This window comes from Petaurus breviceps, unplaced genomic scaffold (genome assembly GCF_028583685.1).
Source record: "Petaurus breviceps papuanus isolate PSGF00001 unplaced genomic scaffold, PetGlider_PUasm1.0 90925, whole genome shotgun sequence".
In the NCBI taxonomy this organism is placed as follows: domain Eukaryota; kingdom Metazoa; phylum Chordata; class Mammalia; order Diprotodontia; family Petauridae; genus Petaurus; species Petaurus breviceps.
The window spans coordinates 21,367,779-21,376,996 of record NW_027187380.1 but is presented as its reverse complement, the minus strand read 5'-3'; the positions used below and the strand labels follow the sequence as shown (position 1 = coordinate 21,376,996).

Genomic DNA, 9,218 nt, shown 5'->3' with positions numbered 1-9,218 from the left:
TTCTGGTTCAATAAGAAAAAATAAAAAGGAAGGAGGAAGGGTAAGTAGAGGAAAAATCAAGGAAAGATGGAGGAATTAGTTAATGTACATGGTCTAGTTGTCTAAGTAGTTTATCTGCGTATCTATCTACATACACACATATGACTGACAAAGGAGTCAATGACAGCAAAAAAAATATGGTTAAGGGCCCCTTGTCTAATTCAAAACCCTCTTTGTTCATCTCCAAGTTTGTTTCTACTTGTCTTAGATGTGGAAATGACCAAATGGTCATCATCATACCTTTACTGAACACATTATATCCTTGACAATGTTATTAAGTATAAATGCCTAGCCTACCAGGTCATCATCTTAATTTTAAAGCCACAGTCTTGCATGTCTGATCTCCAGTGGAATAGTTTGCTCTTTCAGGTCAGATGGAGAAATAGGAGGTTTAGAACTGGGTAGGAAGTGACACAAATAATGGCTTATTCCATTATTTTCTCAATTGGCTTGAGCAAGATCAGCTCCAATATGATTGATGAAACCAATAGTCAATCCCAGGTTTATCTTAACAGCTGGTTGTAAGATGATGAAAAATATGTAGGCTCTTATTTATTTACTTATTTTTCTGCACAAATAAAATTTCTGAAAGTCGTGCCTCTATGAAAAGAATGCTTGAATCTAGCTTGAAGGAATATCTATCTATCTATCTATCTATCTATCTATCTATCTATCTATCTATCTATCTATCTATCTATCTATCTATCATCTATCTATCTATCTATCTATCTATCTATCTATCTATCTATCTATCTATCTATCATCTATCTGTCTGTCTGTCTGTCTGTCTATCTATCTATCATCTATCTACTTACCTGTCTGTCTGTCTATCTAACCTGCTAGTACTTTTGTTAGTTTCTTTTTAAAATAACATGCCTTTAGGGAAGTAGAAGAAGGTGAAAGCAAGTCCCCTGGGCTTTCACCTCCTTAATTTTAGCTGGATACCCACTTCACAAAATACAAAAGGACACCTCTTCTTTACTAAGGAAGAAAAGAACCTCAGTCCAAAGTATTCACCCTTCTTCTTAAATTTTTTTGTATAAAGGTACAATAGTAATTAGAGGAAACATTAAATGGAAGAGTAGTTTCTTTAAAACAAAAGAAAGTACTGGAACATTTGCTCATTATTTAAAGTGACATTATTAATGCTCTCCACGATTTTCATAATTTTGGGTCAAACACCTTTCTTCACTTTTATCATGAGGGTAAAGGATGAATGATCAAAATGTTTCTTAGTATATGGTTTCTCCATTTTCTTTAAATGATAATTCTTTAAATATTCTTTTTAAAGGATAATTTGAAAGTAAATAATTTGTAGTATTCTGCCAGAGTTGAAGTAAATAACAGTCTCATTTCAACAATTCAATTCGACAATGAATTATTATGTATCTATGTGGTTCTTATTACTGGGGATACAAATGCTACTTGGCACTAGAGATAAAAAGAAAGAAAACAGGTTCTTCCTTCAAGGAATTGATATCCTACTGGGAGGACACAATGACACACAGAAAAATGGATAAGTAATGGTCGTAAGCTCAGGAGCTGCTCTACTGACCTTTCTGGTACTGGCAGGCCGGGTCCCCAGAGGATAGGTATTACATTTCCCCTTAGAATTCTGGAGTTAAGTATTTTGGGGGAGTATTTTTCGACATTATGGCATACAAGCCTCCATCAGAGTGCTTTCCCCAGCATTATTTTCTTTTGATATCAATTAACCAGTCAAGCTTAATAAACCTTTTTTTAAAAGCATGTTTACCAAGGTAGTACAAACATTCAAGAGTTTAGGACACACACTCCCATAAGTTCATATAGATTCCAGCAGACAGTAGGACTTAGAGTGCTCATATGGCAAACATATAAGCTCACACAGCTCCTGATTACTAAAAGTCTTTTTCTTTCTCACAATGTCTCTGTTAGGCATATGTAGCCCCTTCTTCTGGGATCTTTGTAGATTCCTGAAGCTACTTTTACTTGGTGTGTCTAATTTGGCCTCAGCTTTTGATATAGTCTTCATTGTTCCTGGGGCACTACTGGGATGCCAATGAGAATTCCAAATATTTAGACCTTCCAAATATCAAAAGTTTGCCTTCTGGTCAAGGAAGAGGAAGGGAGATGAAGGTTCTTCTCCCCTTTACAATCCAGTGATTCCTTCTTAGGAATTTAGTGTAAGTTGCTCTCTCCTTTCTCCTAGAGGCTGCGAGACACTTATCTTAGATTTGGGTTTTTAGCAATGTCCTGTGGAGCATAAAGTTGCATTTAGGTCAGGACTCCCAGTCTGAAACATAATCATAGCTAAAATAACTATTGTGTTTACTTGTTTTTCATTCATGTGACTCTTCATGACTACATTTGATGTTTTCTTGGCAAAGGTTATTGGAATGGTTTGCCATTTTCTTCTTCAGCTTGTTTTACAGATGAGGAACTGAGGCAAATGGGGCTTAAGTGACTTGTCCAGGATCACATAGGTGCTAAGTGTCTGAGGCCAAATTTGAATTCAAGAAGATGAGTCTTCCTTAGTCCAGGCCCAACACTCTATCCACTGTACCACCTAACTGCCTCCAAAATAACTATTACTATTAGCTATTTTTAGCCAATTGCATGATACTGCATGATAGCCAGGTGCTCTCATTCTTAGAGGATACAAAGATAATACAAAAGTAAGCCTGGCCCTAAAGTCTCTTTCATCCTATCAGAGGAACCAAAATGTACACATATTGTTGGGGTCCTGGTTCCAACTCCAGTCTTATCTTACCTTATACAAGGTCTTCGGACATCTCTGGCTTCTTGTCTCCAAGAAGAACTTACCCCCACAGAACACCCAGGACATGGAAAGTATGATGCAAAGCTGTTTATTCCATTACATTTTAACAGCACCACAAGCAAGCACAGGAACAGGCACAGGAACTAACTCACTTCCAGGCAGAACTGGAACTAAGCAGGAACTAAGTGAACTAGAACTAAGCAGGAACTAACTCACTTCCTCATATATCCCCAATTTATAAGCCTTGCGGGGCCACGCCTTGTGGGGCCAATCATGTTCTTTCCCAAGTACGTTGTAAGAGACCAAGGAGCAATGTCCTTCCCGGAAGTCCTTTACGCACTGCCACGCAGAGTATCACTCTTGTGTCACTGCGCCCAAAACTCCCTTGTCCCTGGTTGGTTAACCCCCAGGCAAAGCTGTCCCAACAACGTCCTTCAGAAAGCCATGTGCACCCCCTCCGGCTGCCCCCTTGTCACCTGTCATGTGGGAGCCAATTGTGCACTCTCCCGAGTGCAGGGCAAAGGAGTATGTGTTAAGAGGAGTCTGTGTTTATGGGGCACGCTCAGTGCCACGTCGGCCTTTCCAAACCCAGCAGAGTCGTCCCCCATGACCCTGCGCTCAATGCCATGTCTGCCTTTATGGCCCGGCAGAGTCAGCCTCCATATCTCCAAGCCCCTGCCCCTGCCTCTCAGAGGTCACGTGCACTCCCTCTGACATCTTGTGACTGCCGCAGTGTCTCTCACACTCATGGCCCTAACAACATATAAGTAAATACAAAGTAAATATAAAATCAATGCAAAGTAATGTGAAGGAATATTCATAGCAGGAATGGTGTCAAACAAGAGGCAAAATGAGCTGATCTTTGAAGAAATCTAGAATTCCAAGAGGTGTAGCTGAGAAGGGACAATATCCTAGAGATTCAAAAGGAAGACAATTCTTACTCTTAAGAAGCTTATATTCTAACAGGGGAAGGAAACCTAGGGAGAGTTGTTTTAGGTTGGAAAGTTGCAAAAATGTGAATGGAGTGCTAAGGGAGTAGATTCATACATAAAAGTTTTCTGTATAAATGCCAGTATTAATTTGATTCCACAGCAAAAAAACAGATGAAGGTGGAGGAAGATGGCAATGAGTGGATAAGGAATAAGTATCTCACAATGACTAGATGAATGGCAATAAGATGTACAAAGTCCAGAGTGGAGCATGGTTGGACCCTTCTTAGGTTTTTGGGTCCTGAGTGCCACTCACCAATCAGGTCAGTGTGAGCCCTATGGTAAGAGTTCCAGAACGTAAATAGTGTAAGTCTCCTAATGCTTGGTCCTGTGCCAATCAACTGTTTATAGGTTTTCATCTAGAGATCTAATACTGAGTACATAAAAAGGATAAATAAATAAATAAATAAATGTGTGTATACACACATACATATATGTATATACATATATATTGATGTCATGAAAATTTAGGAAGAAATAAATGCCTATTAATTTGCAAATGACTAAACAAATTATGACATTTGAATATGATTAAATATCCCACCTTAATAAATGATGAATATGGGAATTTTACAGAAACATGGGAAGACTTACAGGAACTGACAGACATTGCAAAAATGAAACAAAACAAAAATAACCCAATATAAAAACGCAGCTGTCTAAAAATAGTTTACAAAATGATAACTACAAGTAAAAGAAAACATACTAGCACTGAGTTTAGAGAGAGTGTCAGTGTTTCAGCTGTATCTTATTTTATCATGAATAGAATATATGATGGATTTGTAGTCAAAAGCTGATACTTAAAAGATATGTGATCTTGGATATGTCACCTAAACACCTTTGTACTTCTTGTCCCCTATCTCTAAAAAAGGAGAATAATAATTTTATAACCACCTAACAAGATTATTGTGAAAAAGATGTTTGCAAATTTTAAAGCACAAGAAAAATTTCAGCAATTATTAGTATGTTTATTAGTGGCAAATCTGGAGATCTGTTGGTTGTTAGGATTGTGGCAATGCACTATTGTTACCTGAATCATCCACTTTGGTGGTCTATATAGCCCACAGTAAGCAAGTTGTTGCTTAACCCCCTGCTTGATTGTAGCTGTATGGGCTTCATTCATATTGGCTATCTTCTGTCTCCATTTGGCAAAGGTTTCCTGCCCCTAACATTCCAGTCTTGCACAATGGCAATGATGCCCATAAGGTCTCAATCAAGTTGTCATGTGAATTATTTTACTTTTCATGAGCAAGATAAAAATAAACTAAATTGGAATTGGAAAAACCATTTCATATCATCCAACCTCAAGCAGGCTTCATCTGTAGTCAGGCCAGAATGATTTTATCCAGTTTCTAACTATCATTGAATCTTGTCATTGATGGTGACTCAGCCACCTCTTCTGTTGCTCAATCCTTGTTACTACTTGGGAGGTTGTTGTGGTTGGTTTGTTTTTAATATCTTGCCCAATCTTTCCATTTTTATTTCCAGACTGTTGTTTTAACCACTTTCAACTATCTTTGTCTCCCCCCCCCCCTGCAGGATGACATTTTACTGACTACAATCAACCTCAACCATGAGGTTCTTCAATAAGAAAGGAGTTCCAGGTTCAAATCTGAAGATATAACATAACATTCTTTTTAAAAAATGATATATTTTATTTTATAAAATATAAAAAAAATCACCTTGATTTCCTAAAATTTTATTTCAACTAACCCTCCACCAAAACTACCTATTATAATAAACAATATTGTATATTCTACGATTTCTTTTGGAGAAGTTTGAGGAAGTAGGAGTGAAGAAAAAACAAGGACTCGAGACAAGTAGCAGAAGGAAATAATATATGTAATGTCCTATGCAATCTGAAGGGATTTGGACTATTAAAATAGTCCAGAGATTAGATTAATTATTAATTAATTATTTGTTAATTAATTATAATAATAATACATTGTTAATTAATTAATTATTTAAGTAGTCCAGAGATGGGATAGAGGGAGGAAAATTTGGAGATATTTAGGAGAAATTGAGAACAATGTTCAGGTTCAGATACTAATCCAGACTCTACTTCCTGAATGAAAAGATCAAGGACAATTAAGAAGAATATAAAAGGATTAAGTATGATTGAGGAAGATTATTAGGAAATAAGACCAAAAGAAAAACTCCATATGGAAAGAAGGCATAAGAAGGATGTCCGTTTTTCTTCAAGCCCAATTAATATAATTAACAAGATGCTTTATGTCTAGCCTTGAAACCTTTAACTTTACTTATTATCTATACTTCTATGAGTTACTGAATCACTCAATCAAAGGGTATGTTATGACAAGACACTTCTATTGAATCAATAAATCTATCAAAGGTATAGGTGCAAACTGGATGAAAACAGATTATTCCACACAGGTAGTGTCTTGCCTTAATTTTTTTTTAAGAAAATTTTCATGGTTTTATTGTATAATGAGGCATTGGAACATCTGAACAAATCAAGATCTGGGCTGCACACGCAGCTGCTGCTTTCTCCTGCGTTTCTTTGGGTTACTAGAGCAACTTGTCAGTACATTAAAAAAAAAAAGACAACCTTTTGCATTACTTAGTCTTTCTAAGGCATGCGCTGGTACAACACAAACTTCTGTCAGATGCAGCTAGTCTAACGTCCAAACATCATGCACAACACACTCAAATAGTGATGCCACTGCCACCACCGCGGCGTCCACCCACCGTGGCCTTGCAGGCTTGTGTATGATATTTGGAGTGTTCTGAGGGGGCTAGGGAGAGGAAGTGTGAATAATATCAGGAAGAGGAGAGAGAAGGAAACAGCGTGGGCGCCTTGGGAAGAGAGGGCTCAGCCAAAGTTGTGCAGCGCTAGCCTGAACATGTCATTGGTGCACACCCAAGCATCGTTGATGTTCTTTAACAGAAATATCTGGTGGAATCCCATGATGGGGTCTTCATCAGCCTTTAGCTGCCCCACCACCATACTGAGTATACAGCTGTCAGGGGTGGGCTGGTGGTCCTGAGCTGTGATGCTGTGCTGTATTTTCTGAAATGGAAGGCTAGACAATTTCTCCACAATGGCTGCTTTGCCTTGGAATTGCTGCCCTTCCCATGTAAGGCAAGATGCATCAATATATATTACTCCTAATTGAGTTCTGTCATTATCAAATAACTGGTAGTAATGTTGCACAAAGCTGGATCCAATCTGCTCCCAAATCGGCTTGTCTCCCATTCTGGATCCTCACCTAGCAGCAGAAACTGTAAAATGAGGGGATTGAATAAGAAGATGGTTTCCTAGAATGAGAAGGTGGTCTCTTCCAGCTCTTAAGCTCTGTAATTAATACTGGGCTCCTGGGGTGACTCTGGGGTCCGAAGCCCAACTGGCTGGCACGATGGCCTTGTCTTGCCTTAATTGAAGAGAATCTATCATTCCCTCAGGGATTTGGAAAAACATCAATCCATATGCAATTCTTAGATATATCACTCTATTAGTGGAGCAGCTACAGCCCAGCCAATGCGAGGAAATAATTTGTATGGAGAAAAATTAGTCTCCCTCCACCACCTCAGACCCCACCTGACTAGAGGATGTCCTTGAAGGTTGGAAAGATTGTACTCCACCTTCAACAGTGGGTTTCAACATCCATGGAGCAACAATTTGCTGGTGGAAGTGTGTCTATAGGAAACTGAAGACAAAGTATAGACATTGGAGAAAGGCTTCATCAGGACACTACCAGGGAATCAACTTTCAAAGCTCAGCCAAGAGCTACAAACATAGAAAGGAAAGTTAAAAGAGGGAAAATGTAATCAACTGGGGACTAGCACATCAGTATGAATTACAGTTGGGATGAAACCAATATTTTAATCAGGTATTTAGAGTTGAAATGTAAACAAATAATACACCTCCCCCAAACTGACCAAAAGCAAAACCAAGTCTGAAAATTTCAAGTAGTATGGAAAATAGGAAAACTGTGTAGTGACTTGTGTTAAGTGTGTAATACTTGTATTTCTGCCGTAGCTAAGACTATTATCTGTGTTCCAATTGCAGAATGGTCTCCCTTATGTAAGAAAATCTAAAGGAAAGCAAAGATCCACCCCTCAGTTCGATAGAGACAAAGCCCTATTCCTAAAACAAATAGAAGTGAAACTTCAATTAAGAGAAAGCATATATGAGGGAAGAAAGGGAGACTTGGATATTGGAGAGTATAAATTTTAGCCATAGATGAAAACTGGGTGCTCTGAGGAAGCAGCTGCTTTTCCTTCAAGGAATGGTATAAGAGAGCCACAGAAACTGTGAGGTGAGAAAGTACAAAAAAAGGAAAGGGAAGAATAGTAGTAGTAGTAGTAGTAGGTGATTCTCTGCTTAGGGATACTCAGCTAGCTACTTGTCAATCTGATAACTGCAATAGAGAAGTCTGTTGTTTTCCCAGGGCATGCATCCAATACATAGAAGAGAGTTTTTTCAAGACCTCAAAACAGATGACAACTACCCACATCTGGTAATTCCATACCAAATATAGGGATGGCAGATTCCTGGCCAGAGATGGAGTATACCTAACAATGGCTGGTAAAAGTATCTTTGCCAGCTATAATATAAATCTAATCAAAAGGGTTCAAATCAAAAAGGATGAAGGAGAAGACTGCTTATGTATATCCCTGAAGCAGCATAGCATTAAGAGTGACTACAATTAGGAAAGAATAGCAATTGATATGGAAGTTCACTAAAGACAAAAATCCAAGAAAGGATCCATTAGTATAAAATATCGCCATAAATGCTCACATAAAAATATTAAACTTAGGTAGTAAATAATAGGAAATGGGGATCCTAAAACAGGAGGAATCTTTAAATCTTGTAACTGATGAGATGAAACTCATGACTGGACTATGGTTCTGGAGAGGCATACCTTATCCAAAAGAAATAGAATGGTAAATCAAGTGGGGAGGGGAGGGGAGTTTCTAGTATCTATCTATCTATCTATCTATCTATCTATCTATCTATCTATCTATCTATCTATCTATCTATCTATCATCTATCTAATCTATCTATCTATCATCTATATATCTATGTATGTATATCTATATATTTTTACTGTGAAACAATGACAAACACAAATATTTTCACATGCAAAGTAGAAAAGACAGAGAGCTGCATCTGAAATCCCACATCTCTATTATATATCCAGCTTTCATTTCTTTTTAAAAATTATACAATAAATTCCATAAATTAATTTCTAAAATATCCTTTCTCTATGTCTCCTTGGGAACCTCCTGTTCATTTTCTATTATGTTAAAATAATATTATGCTCCTCTTTTTTCATTTTGGACATGGGTGGGAAAGCTTACTATAATCATATTATTTCTCTCCCTTCCAACTCCTGAATTAGGAACCAAAAGTGAAACAAATCTTGTAATAAATAAGCATAGTAAAGCAGAACAAATTTATATTT

At 37.6% G+C, this 9,218-nt stretch overlaps 1 pseudogene; it reads right to left on the bottom strand.

Annotated features, from left to right (window-relative positions):
• Nucleotides 1–6,200: 6,200 nt before the first annotated feature.
• Nucleotides 6,201–7,170, bottom strand: LOC138152290 (nuclear transport factor 2 pseudogene; annotated as a pseudogene).
• Between the last annotated feature and the right edge of the window lie 2,048 nt (nucleotides 7,171–9,218).